The sequence below is a fragment of the Pan troglodytes genome, chromosome 13, assembly GCF_028858775.2.
Source record: "Pan troglodytes isolate AG18354 chromosome 13, NHGRI_mPanTro3-v2.0_pri, whole genome shotgun sequence".
NCBI lineage: Eukaryota > Metazoa > Chordata > Mammalia > Primates > Hominidae > Pan > Pan troglodytes.
The window spans coordinates 99,026,838-99,039,245 of NC_072411.2; the positions used below are offsets into that span (position 1 = coordinate 99,026,838).

Genomic DNA, 12,408 nt, shown 5'->3' on the forward strand with positions numbered 1-12,408 from the left:
TGGTGGGAGAACAAATTGTTAAAACCTTTCTGGTTCCCTAGCAAGTAGACTCAGAGATGGGGGAGAGAAAAAGAAACAACAACAAAAAACACCTTTCTGGGTAATTTGTGCATATCTTTTGAATCTAGGGATTCAATCCTAATAAATAGACGAGTGCACAATGGTGCATATTGTAAGGAAATGCATTCATACAATAAATACTCAGTGAATGATTACCATGTGCCCTGACACTGTTCCTCGCACTGATAATTCCATAATAGACCAAGTATCAAAAATCTGTTTTCCTATTGCAGAGGTGGACCTACTATAAAAGAAAGAAGTTTCATAGTTTATTAGAAAGTGCAAGGTGCTATGGTAGAGAAGGAAGGTTCAAAGAACTCGAGGGGAGATTAGTTTGTAACTTTACGTAGGGTGATTAGGGAAAGCCTCACTGAGCAGGTGATGGCCCAGTAAAGTCTCCAGGGAGATGAGGGAGCCTTGTGAATATCTTGGAGAAGAGCATTCTAAGCAGAGGGGCCAACAGCTGCCAAGACCCTTACAGACAGGTGTGCTTAATAACATCAGGAGGCTGGAGCCAAGTGAGCGAGGGTGAGAATGGCAGGACAGAAATCAGAGAGATGGTGGCTGTGGGGGTGGGCATGTCAAAGAAAGCCGTGTAGGCTGTTGTCAGAATTTTGACTTTTATCCCAAGTGAGGTGGAAATTCAGTGGAGTGTTTTGAGCAGAGGAGTTACATGATCTGTTAGGCTCTAAGGAGACAAAGGTGGGAGCACAGAGACAATTTAGGAGCTGGGGCAATAGTCCAAGAGAAAAATAACAGTGGCTTGGACCAGCAAGAAGCAGTGGAGATGAGAGAAACAGTTGGATTGTGGATATTTTTGGAGGTAAAATCAACAGGATATGCTGATGGGCTGAATATGAATGTAAGAGAAAGAGAGAGGTCAAGGATGACGCCCAGTTTTTGTCCTAAGCAAACGGAAACATGAAGGTACCATGACCTGAGATGAAGAAGGCTGTGAGTGGGATATATATAGTGGAAACAAGCATAAGTTCAGTTTTGGACATGTGAAATTTGAGATGTTTATAAAGCATCTAAAAGTACATCTGGGCCAGGTGCGGTGGCTCATGTCTGTAATCCCAGCACTTTGGGAGACCGAAGTGGGAAGATCACTTGAGCTCAGGAGTTCAAGACCAGGCTGGGCAAGATGGCGAAACCCATCTTTACCAAAAAATACAAAAATTAACCAAGTGTGGTGGTGCACACCTGTAGTCCCAGATACTTAGGAGGCTGAGGTGGGAGGATGGCTTTAGCCTGGGAGGTGGAGGTGGCCGTGAGCTGAGATTGTACCACTGCATTCCAGTCTGGGCAACAGAGCCAGACTCTGTCTCAAGAAAAAAAGACATATTATCCAGGAAGTTGCTGGATACATGGTTTTGGAGCTCAGGGTATTTAAAGCCATAAGATTGGATGAGATGAACAGAGTACACAAAGAAGAGACGGGGTCCCAGGACTGATGCCTGGGGCACCCACCACTAAAAGCTGGAGAGATGAGGAGGAACCAGCAGGAAGACTCAGACTGAGCAGGTGAGCTAGAAGGAAAACAAGGAGAACATGAGGTTCTGGAATCAAGTGAAGAAGGAGTTTTATGAAGAGAATGAGCAGTCATGTCAAGTGTCATGACAGATCAAGGAAAATAAGGCCTGAGAATTTTTTTTTTTTTTTTTTTTTTAAGAGACAGGGTCTCACTCTGTCACCCAGGCTGGAGTGCAGTGATGTGATTTCAGCCTACTGCAGCCTCACCCTCCCAGGCTTAATGGATTCTCCCACTCTTCCCAAGTAACTGGGACTACAGGCACGTGCCACCATGCCTGGCTAACTTTTAAAAAAAATTTTTTTGGTAGAGACAGGATCTCACTACGTTTCCCAGGCTGGTCTCAAACTCTTGGGCTCAAGCAATACTGCCAGCTTGGCCTCCCAAACCGCTGAGATTACACAGGCATGAGCCACCGTGCCCAGCCAGGTCTGAGAATTGATCACTGAGTTTAGCAACATGAGGCCTGAGAACTGACCACTGTGTTTAGCAAAATGGAGGAAGCTATTAGTGACTCTGATAAAAGCCATTTATTAAGACATTGCTTATGTGAAAAAATAGAAAAAATAATAACTAGCAATAGTATAGGTTAAATAAATTATAGTGGTATATATTACACTTCCAGATAAATTGTTCCCCTTTATCTTACTTTGAAGCTCTTTATTTTTATTTTTTAAAATAGAGACAGGGTCTCACTCTGCCACCCTGACTGAAGTGTGGTGGTGTGAACATAGCTCACTGCAGCCTTGAACTCCTGGGCTCAAGTGATCCTCCCACCTCAGCCTCTGGAGTAGCTGGGACTACAGGCACAAGTCACCACGCCTGGCTCTTGAAGCTTTTCTTTGTATAGTGACACATCCAAAAGGAATGCAAATCCTGTATCCAAAGCCTCGATATGTGTTATGATGGTCGTCAACATCCAACTCCAGCTTCCTGATTGGTGGGCTTGGGCTGCCCTACATTACAGAGGCTGGACAACTAAACACCACATTTCCTAGACTCCCTTGAGCTACAGCTCCAGAGGTGATTTCAGCTCTTCCAGTTAGACGCATGAACTTTTCTTTTTCTTCACTGCCTCTTTGATAAGGTCTTTATTAAAAATAAGGTGACCAAAATGATTTGATCTTTATGGAATAAACTCATTTAAAAGCTTATGCAGCAGGATTATTTTCCTCTGTGGTAGCTTTCTTTTCTGCTGGTTTCTTTTAAGCTGCTGTTTTCTCGGTAGTGCTGCCTTTTTTCCCACCAGAGGTTTCCTCTGCTTCTTAACACCAACTGTCATTTTTTCCTCTCTTTCCTACCACAGGCGTCTTCCTGCAACCCCTTCTCATGTGATTTAGTCTCTAGTGCTAGTGCTGCTGCTGCTACCTTATCCCCCAGAGTTTGTGATTATTTTTCTTTTTTTTTTTAGGATATTTTTATTATTATTATTATCATACTTTAAGTTCTAGGGTACATGTGCACAACGTGCAGGTTTCTTACATATGTATACATGTGCCATGTTGGTGTGCTGCACCCATTAACTCGTCATTTACATTAGGTATATCTCCTAATGCTATCCCTACCCCTTCCCCCCACCCCACAACAGGCCCCGGTGTGTGATGTTCCCCTTCCCGTGTCCAAGTGTTCTCATTGTTCAATTCCCACCTATGAGTGGGAACATGCGGCGTTTGGTTTTCTGTCCTTCTGACAGTTTGAGTTTGTGATTCTTGGCCTGGCAAAGAATGGTGTCCTGACACATGGTGTTTGCATATGGGTTTAGCTTCAACATGAGTTTCAGATTTTTCATGGCTTCTTTGGGACTCTGCAATGAATCTGCTTGCCTGCTGCTTGAAGGGCTCTTTGGAGCTCTAGGCTTTTCAAGATTTTGCTAAGGTCTGTGTTGCTTATCTTATGCATGGGAAGATTTTCTAGAGGGAAGCAGCTTTATGCCTAGTGCCATATAATTCATCTAACTTCCAGAAAGCACTTTCAGTCCAATGCAGAAACATCCCACATGCCCACCAAGAGCAAGTTGCAAACTGTTCAGTTTTCTTACATTAAATGCAGAGTCACTCCAGGGATGTTTCTGAAGGCCTTCATGATACCATTATCCTCATTACAGGCGATGCAGGGTATCCTGTGTCAGATACGATGATGGTTTCTCATTTTGTCCTTGCCAGTTCTTATTTGCTGAGAGGCATAGATCTTTTTGATATCACTCCAGGTTTTAAGTTTCTTATGCAGCAAAACAGCCTCCTGGGTCTTCTTGTAGCCTTCAACTTTACCTTCAACCACCGAAGGAAGTTCAGGAACTTCCTCAATACAATGACCTTTAGACATGACCAGCATTGGTAAGGCTGAGGCAGCTGGGGCAGAGCAAGTGGCATATCATTTTTGGGTTGTGTTCATTCTACAGTGCCAATGGCACCAGGTTTTTGTTGGTGCAAACAAGCAGTCTTCACCACCCATATTTCCAAAGGCATCCTAGCCAGAACGATGAGTCCCATCACCTCAGACTCTGGGTATTGGAGCCACAGCTCAACCAGTACCCTAAAACTTCTCATCTTACCATGGCATGTGTTCATCCACTGATTGCAGTAGACTCCAAAAAGGGAGAGTTATCTGGCAAAAACATCATTTTGCCTGCTGTGTTCAAGCCTGCCTTTCAACCAGATATTGTGAACTTTGTTCACACCAACTTGTATAAAAAAACAAAGAGCCCTATGCTACCTGTGAATTAGCAGGTCATGAGAACAGTGCCTTTAGAAGATGGAAGTGAGGCAGAGAAAATCTGTGATTTCCAATGGTGAGCACAGTCATGAAGACTGTCTTTTAGCTTCCAGTGTAGAGGCCATGAGTTTAGTGAGGATAGAGAAGCAAGACACAGGGATGCAGGACATTCATTTTTTTGGCCGTGTGGATCAAGCCAAAAAGTTGTGTGACTCTTGAGGCAATATTAGTGGGGGTGACAAGACTGTCCCCGAACATCAGCTAGGGTGATGTGTCTATGGAATCAGTCATTCCAGTGGCTGCTTTCTGATTCCTTATCTTCCTGATCATGGGGCAGAGGCAGCCCCCTGACAGTCCAGTTCATCAGTTCAGGCTTATTTCTGGAGGCCCACCTAAAGGCCACTCTTTTAGATCTTCCAATAATCTTGTAAACACTGATTTTTAAAAATAAAACTTTTTTTTTTTTGCTTAAAAGAGCTAGAGTGGTTTCTGAATCCTGCAAATGAAGCCTGACTGATTCAAAGGGCAATACAAGTGCTTTTATTGTTGGGGTGGTGTTGTTTTTTACTTATTATTTTTATTTTTGTAGAGATGCGGTCTCACTATGTTGCCCAGGCTGGTCTCAAACTCTAGGCTCAAGCAGTCCTCCTACCTCAACCTCCCAAAGTGCTAGGACTACAAGTGTGAGCCACCATACTTAGCCCATAATATTAATACAAGTTTGTATAGATGTTTTCCTAATGGGGATGGAGAAGAGGAAATTATAGTACCCAAAACACTGGAAAGCAAAACTTTCTAAAAATCTACTTTACCTCTTTTTCTCCCTGTAAGTCCAAAGCTTGTCAAGCGGAAAACACATTTTAAAACCATAAGTGTTGAATGACACTATTTTCTTTTTTTTTTTTTTATAAAGCAGTATTGACATGACTATATATACAGGAAAACAAAAAGCCTAGACATAGAAATACATACCTTACAAGGTTTAACACAATAACCTAAAAGTGATGTTATAGAAGATTTTTATTTTCTTCTTTATATTTCCAGTGAATGTGTATTGTTTTGTTTGTGTGTGTGTTTTGTCTTAAGAGACAGGGTCTTGCTACATTACCTAGGCTGGAGTGCAGAGCACAGGTACAATGATAGCACAGTAGAGCCCCAAACTTCTGGGCTAAAGCAATCCTCTTGCCTCACCCTCCTGAGTAGCTAAGACTATGGGGCATACCACCATGCCCAGCTATGTATTGCTTTGTAATCAGAAAAACACTAAAGCGATTTCTATTTGGAAAAAAGCTATTAACCTTTCATCTAATTTAATAATGTCCACAGACTCTCAGATAGATTCAGAACTCCTTTCTAGTCAATACATGTGGAACAAAATGCTATGATGTTAGGATTTTTTGGTAAATCAAATAACGGTGTAAAAATTACCACCTAAAAGCATGTAATTTCAAATTTGCAAATAATACAATACTATAATTATATTGGTAGTATGAGACACTTTGTGTTTGTTTCTTATTAGTGTGAAAACAGAATCTGGAACTTAAATAATCTAGTATCTGTTAGAAAAATGAGAGTAAATGTAATTTTAACTTCAAAGCAAATAACTTTAAAACCAATCTCTGTTACATACTTGAAATAAAAGTAGCCCTAACTGCTTGATAAGGCTAGAAAACAGCTGTTCTTTGCTTTGTTTTGCAACATTATCACCTGCAAGACTTCCTGGAATTGACAGTGTGTACCAACCCCAAATCCTGTCCTAGAATAAACTTTTAGTCAAAGGAACACAGAATCATTTCCCCCACTATCACAGATATGACAAACAGGGACTAGAAGACAATATACTATTACATTTTTGAGAGTGTTCCAGGACAATAGTTATAAACCAGGTCATTATCAGAAGAGACATGATCATGATCAGATTCTTGAGTTTTATAAAATCCACTCTGGCTGCAGTGTGGAAAATGAACTACAATGGTGCTGGGGGTGGGCACTGCTACCCTAGAAGCAGGAGGCATATTAGGATATTTCAACTGCGGGATTTCTAAACTGTGAATTAATAAGTCAGTGAGAACTCATAGTGGCCTGAACTACAGAAGAGGTTATAGAAATGGAAGTGTCACTTTTTTTTTTTTTTTGAGATGAAGTCTCGCTCTGTTGCCCAGGCTGGAGTGCAGTGGTGCAATCTCAGTTCACTGCAACCTCCACCTCCCGGGTTCATGTGATTCTCCTGCCTCAGCCTCCTGAGTAGCTGGGACTACAGGAACCCGCCACCACGCCTGGCTAGTTTTTTGTATTTTTAGTAGAGATGGGGTTTCACCATGTTAGCCAGGATGGTCTCGATCTCCTGACCTTCTGATCCACCCGCCTTGGCATCCCAAAATGTTGGGATTACAGGCGTGAGCCATGGCACTCAGCCGGAAGTGTCACTCTTTTATTCATTAATTTCAATAATTATTCATTGATCCCCATGCCAGGCACTGAGATTACAACTCTAATATGGCCCCTAAATAGAGCTTAGAGACACAGAGCTTATAGTTTAGAAGGTGGAATGAACACAGATCATTGACTGAACATTGGAGGTGGGGAAAGAGGAGAGTCAAGGATGACTCTGAATTGTCTAGCTTTAGTAATGGAGTGAATGGTGATGCCTTCTTCATAAGAAACAAAGAGAAGAAGCAAGATCAAAGTAGAGAGAGATATGTTGAGTCTCAGTTTTAATGCTGCTGGGACATTCAAGGGGAGGTGTCTAGTGGACGGCTGGACATAAGGTGGTAGGCTTTAGAAGAGAGATCTGGGATAGAGTTATGGATTTGGGAATCATCATCAATGGCTGATGCATGAAGCCCCCACAGTGAATAAGGCCACTGAGAGTGAATGTCTAATGGGAGACGGGAAAAGGCCTAAGATATAACCCTCAGGAACCTCAATTTTAAGGGTTTGGAAGAGGAAAAGAGTCTGCAGAGAGGATTAAAGAGTAGACAGAGAGGCTGAAGGAAAACTAGGAAAGTGAAATGGTGATGATGATGATGGTGGTGGTGGTGATGGTAATGATTACCATGATGATGAAGGTGATGGTGGTGGTGATAAATAATGATGAAGATTTTCACTGATAAAAGCCAAAAGTTAGTAAGCATTTACTACGAGTCAAGCACTCTCCTAGGGGCCTTACATGAATCATCTCAATAAATCCTTGAGTAATCCATTAAGTAACTTGCTCAGATTCACACAGCCAGTAAAGGACAGACTAGGGAATTGAACCTAGATCTAACCTAAAACCCATGTTCTTTACACAGCAATGCCTTCCAATCAACTGATAAGCTGAACTTTCCCCTGATATTTCACAAACAGCACAGGGATGGGGGCAGGAAACAAAGAGAATTACGTGTTGTTGTTGCTTTTTTTTTTTTTTTTTAAGTATTTGGGTCTGTTTATGTCTCTAACAATTTTCTTTAATCTTTGAGATTTTCTTCTTTGTTTTCTAAGGAGTGGTTAGTACTCATCTTAGTTATGCAGCAATCACTGGAGATGTTGACTGGAATCTAGCTGCTCTAAGTAGTCCCCTTCCTTTAGTGATTCTTCTTTGTTAATTAAGAAGACAATGTAAAAAAGTGGAGAGAAAAGCAATTTGCAAGTCATTTAAAACTGGCATTTACAATTTGAATTAACTTTTCTCTCTAATTTAAGATTTGGTCCTAAACATTGAATCCAAGGGATGATTCAGATATTCAGCAAGGCTCAGATACTCTAGTCTCATAAATGTCTCAGGGGAGGCATATGAGGGCTAGAGAGAGAGAGAGAGAGAGAGAGAGCGCTCATACCATGCCTTGCTACACAAACTCGTAATTCAGCTTGTGGTCTGTATTATTGGAAAACAACATTGCTCTACAGAGATCAACCTCAACCTATCTTGTCAAAATCCAGAAACAGAATGGCTCTTTTAAAACACAGTTATAGCTAAGAATACATGGCCAAAGAACCAGCATTATAAAAAGCAATGAGTTCTGCACATAGAGCTTGTAGTTATACATCAGAGAGTACAATTTTATGCCTAATATAACAAAACTAGTTATAACTTTCTTGTAAGAATACTCCCATTTAATACATCTTCATGGTTGCCAACATTTACACAATCCATGCATTCACATGCTAGTTCTCATGCTCAACTACATTCATAAATCCAACGTGCATATCTAGTATGTCACCATGGACTTCTATTGGCACAATAAACTTTGCACTCATTCCAAGGACTGACTTGGTCCTCTGCCTAAAAAAAAAAAAAAAAAAAAAAAAATATATATATATATATATATATATATAAATGTCTTCCTTAATAATAAGGCCTTCATCCGGACTACCTAATCTTATTTTTTAAGCCCAAATTACTTCTTTTCTCAACTGATTAATCATTCACGAAGGTTCTACATAGAGTCCAGCACTGCTTGACCCCACTTCTTCTCCATAGCCTCCACCAACCACCATGTGTTTGCCACGATTCTGTTTGGGTGAAAAATAATCAGATTTGAGGTTGAAATATCAACCTCAAACTCCTATTGAGAAGTGAAGATAGGTGCCTGAAGAGAATATGGAAAGAAAGAAGGCAGTACAACAGTGCAAGCCAACTTTTCAGCTGCCTTATTTGTAAGTCATGAACTCTCTGGTTCACTTGGGGGAATGGCTGAGATGCACAATGGAGTTTTTGGTCCAAGAATATTATTGTATTTGAAATTACAATAATTCATAGGACAGTTTCTCAATCTGGAGGCATTTCCACAGGATTGGAGGACTCACATGAACAGCATTTCAATGCTTTGGATTTAAAAGCAGCAAAGGCAATAGAAGGTTAAATTTAAGCCTCTTCTACAAAGTGAATCTGTGATAAGAAAATCAAGAACAAATAGGAGCTCAATGGTAAGCCAACTGGCTGCTGAGTTAACAAAACAGTAATCTTATCATCCAAATTTGTGAGGGAACACATAAATATAACACTTGAGCTGGGAAGCCAAGCTTTATAAATAGTATAGATTATGACAGACTACGTGAAAACATGGCAGGGAAAAATCCAGGGGCCCCGAGAGACCTCAAGCTAATCTACACCAGTTTTAAAATTTAAGAAAATAGAAAGTGAGTATGACTCAGGCTGCCAAAAGAGAAAAGTATAGCTGGTGTGTCTGAGGTAAGCCTCTTTCATGTTGCTTCTAAACTACACACTGGTTTCCACAAATTAGAAGGGATGGGAGAAGCTAGAAAACCAATCAGAAAATATCCCTGGGGATCACATCAAGGAGGTTCTCTGAGAAGAGGTTAAAAATGGATTTCTTTATCTTTTAGCAGTGAAGACTGAGAGGACATTTATGGATCTTCAAGTCTATGAAGGGGTGGAAGCAGGCCAGGGCTCCTGGAAAGTTGGTGCCTGTGTCACAAAGTCTCTCTCCCATTCTGCTTGTCTATGCTGAAGAATGAAAAGCTATTCAGGCAACCTCAGGGCCACTTCTGTGTCAACTGTGCAGCCAGTACTCGTCAAGCTATGACCTGGCCTCGGCTCAGCCCAGAACGGGGGGCTGAGTCTGCAGAAGTTCCAGACCACCCAGGCTGTGTCAATCTCCTCCCTTCAGAGGATCCCAGGGGACTGGTTTGAGGTTGGGAGATCCCATAGGCCTTTTGGTCTCAGAACTGATATGATGTGCCAAACCACGCTGGACCCCAGTGGACCTCCAATCTTTCTGCATATCCACAAAGAACCTCAGGCTCAGCCCCAAATCAACTCTCATTCCAAGGTGGCATATCTGTAGCAGCAGTGACCATCTCTTTCTCATTATTCCACTCACATCCTTCACAGCTATTAGAAGAATCTGTGTTCCCAGAAATTGTTATTAACAACAATTACCAGAAACTCGGTAGTTTGTATGAATGTATGTATGAATCAAACCTAATTTAGTTTCTGTCTCCCCCGAGACTTGCAATTCCATAAGCAAGGAGACATTACCTTTCTATAGTTGCGTAAGTCAAGGTCTATGCAACTTTATTTATTTATTTAGAGACAGAGTCTCACTCTGTCACCCAGGCTGGAGTGCAGTGGCATGATCTCAGCTCACTGCAACCTCCACCTCCCAGGTTCAAGTGATTCTCCTGCCTCACCCTCCTGAGTAGCTGAGATTACAAGTGCCCACCATCATGCCCAGCTAATTTTTGTATTTTTTAGTAGAGATGGGATTTTACCATGTTGGCCAGACTGGTCTCGAACTCCTGACCTCAAATGATCCACCCACCTCAGCCTCCCAAAGTGCTGGGATTATAGGCTGTCTATGCAACTTTTAAAGGCAATAACACAAATTAAGGAGGGTGCTACTGAAAGCTTAGATACATTAAGTTTCCGTTTCTTCTTGGGAGCAGATTTTGATGACTCTGATTATCTCCACCCTCCAGTGTGTATTCAGTTCCTGATGATTTCCTTGCCAATTAAAAGGCAGAAGAGCCTGTAGTATGTGTAAGGAAAGGCTAATGAAATCCACTGTGAAAATAGATCCGAATGCAACATGCAAAATGCATGGTATTTCAAACTACCTTGCAAGAGCCTTAAAAATGTTCATATACTTTTGACCTAGTAAACCTACTTCAGAGACTCTATCCTGATAAAGTTTAAAGCCCAAAGCCATTTAATAGTGAAACATTATGAACAACCTAAATTGTAGAAGAGCTAAGTTATGGTTGAGCTAATAATTGAATATTATTTAGTGATTAAAAATGTTTATCAAGAGTTTTTAATGACATTGGGAAAGGATTATGTCATGATATGTTATGAAAAAAATCAGCATACAGAATTACACCTTCAATGTTACTTAACAGATGTAAAAAATAAAATACATGGATAAGGAAACCTGAAGGAAATACACCAAAACGTTCATATGAGTGGAGGTAGTGAAACTATGGGTGTTTTGATTTCTTGTTTCTACTTTTTTGCATAGTCTAAACTTCCTACAACAAATAAACATTACTAGAGAATAAGATAAATTTCTATTGAAAAGTGAAATGGTTGAATCAGATGATTTCCAAGGTCCCTTTAGCTATATTCTGTACCATATCCAATAAAAATGTAAGGGGTTGATGTTTTTATGACTAGTATAGTTTTATTAAAACAATAACACATTCTGGCCAGTATTACTGTTGGTTGAGTATATTACTTCATGGCCATTAAACTGCAAATTCCTTAGGGGCAGGGACTACCCACACTATGTAGTAGGCATTCAATAAATGTTTATAGAACTGAATTTAAATCTGGTAAGTGAATGAGACAGCATTAGTGGAATTAATTATTGGATGATAACACATTTGCTTGCTTGCTTTGACACTGCAGAATTACCAAAAACATTGCTGGTTATTTTATATTTTGGATAGATTTTCCCTTTATAAAAACAATCTGAAGCTGGATGCAGAGGCTCATGCCTGTAATCTCAGCACTTTGAGAGGCCAACGTGGGAGGATCACTTGAGCCCACGAGTTTGAGACCAGCCTTGGAAACATAGTGAGAACCTGTCTCTACAAACAATGACAAAAAACAATTAGCCAAATATAGTGGTCGTGCCTATAGTCCCAGCTACTCAGGAGGCTGAGGTGGGAGGGTCGCTTGAGCCCAGGAGGTTGAGGCTGTAGTGGGCCATGATCACACCACTGTACTCCAGCCTGGGCAACAGGGTAAGACCTTGTCTTAAAAAAAAAATGGAAAGAATAGTCATTGCTACATTTTAAAAACCAGGGGTTGGAGGTTGGGAGGAGGGATGAGTAGGCAGAGCACAGAAGACAGAGCAGTGAACACACTCTGAATGATAGTATGATGATGAACAAATACCTGGCATTATACATTTTTCCAAACCCACAGAATGTATAACACCAAGAGTGGACCTTGAGGTAAACTCTGGGACTTTGGGTGATTTTGATGTGTCACTGTAGGTCCATCACTTGTAACAAATGTACCCTCTGGTGGAGGATGATGATAATGGAGGAGGCTGTGCATGGGGTGGGAGGGGAGCAAGGAGTATATGGGAAATTTCTGAGCCTTCTTCTATCCAATTTGCTGTAAATCTAAAACTGCGCTTAGAAAAATAAAAGTC

General features: G+C 40.9%; 1 protein-coding gene across 18 annotated transcripts in view; it reads right to left on the minus strand.

The window, feature by feature from the left end:
- Positions 1–12,408, minus strand: part of ANKRD44 (ankyrin repeat domain 44) — a 351,835-nt gene that overhangs the window by 67,244 nt on the left and 272,183 nt on the right. The window lies entirely within an intron of this gene.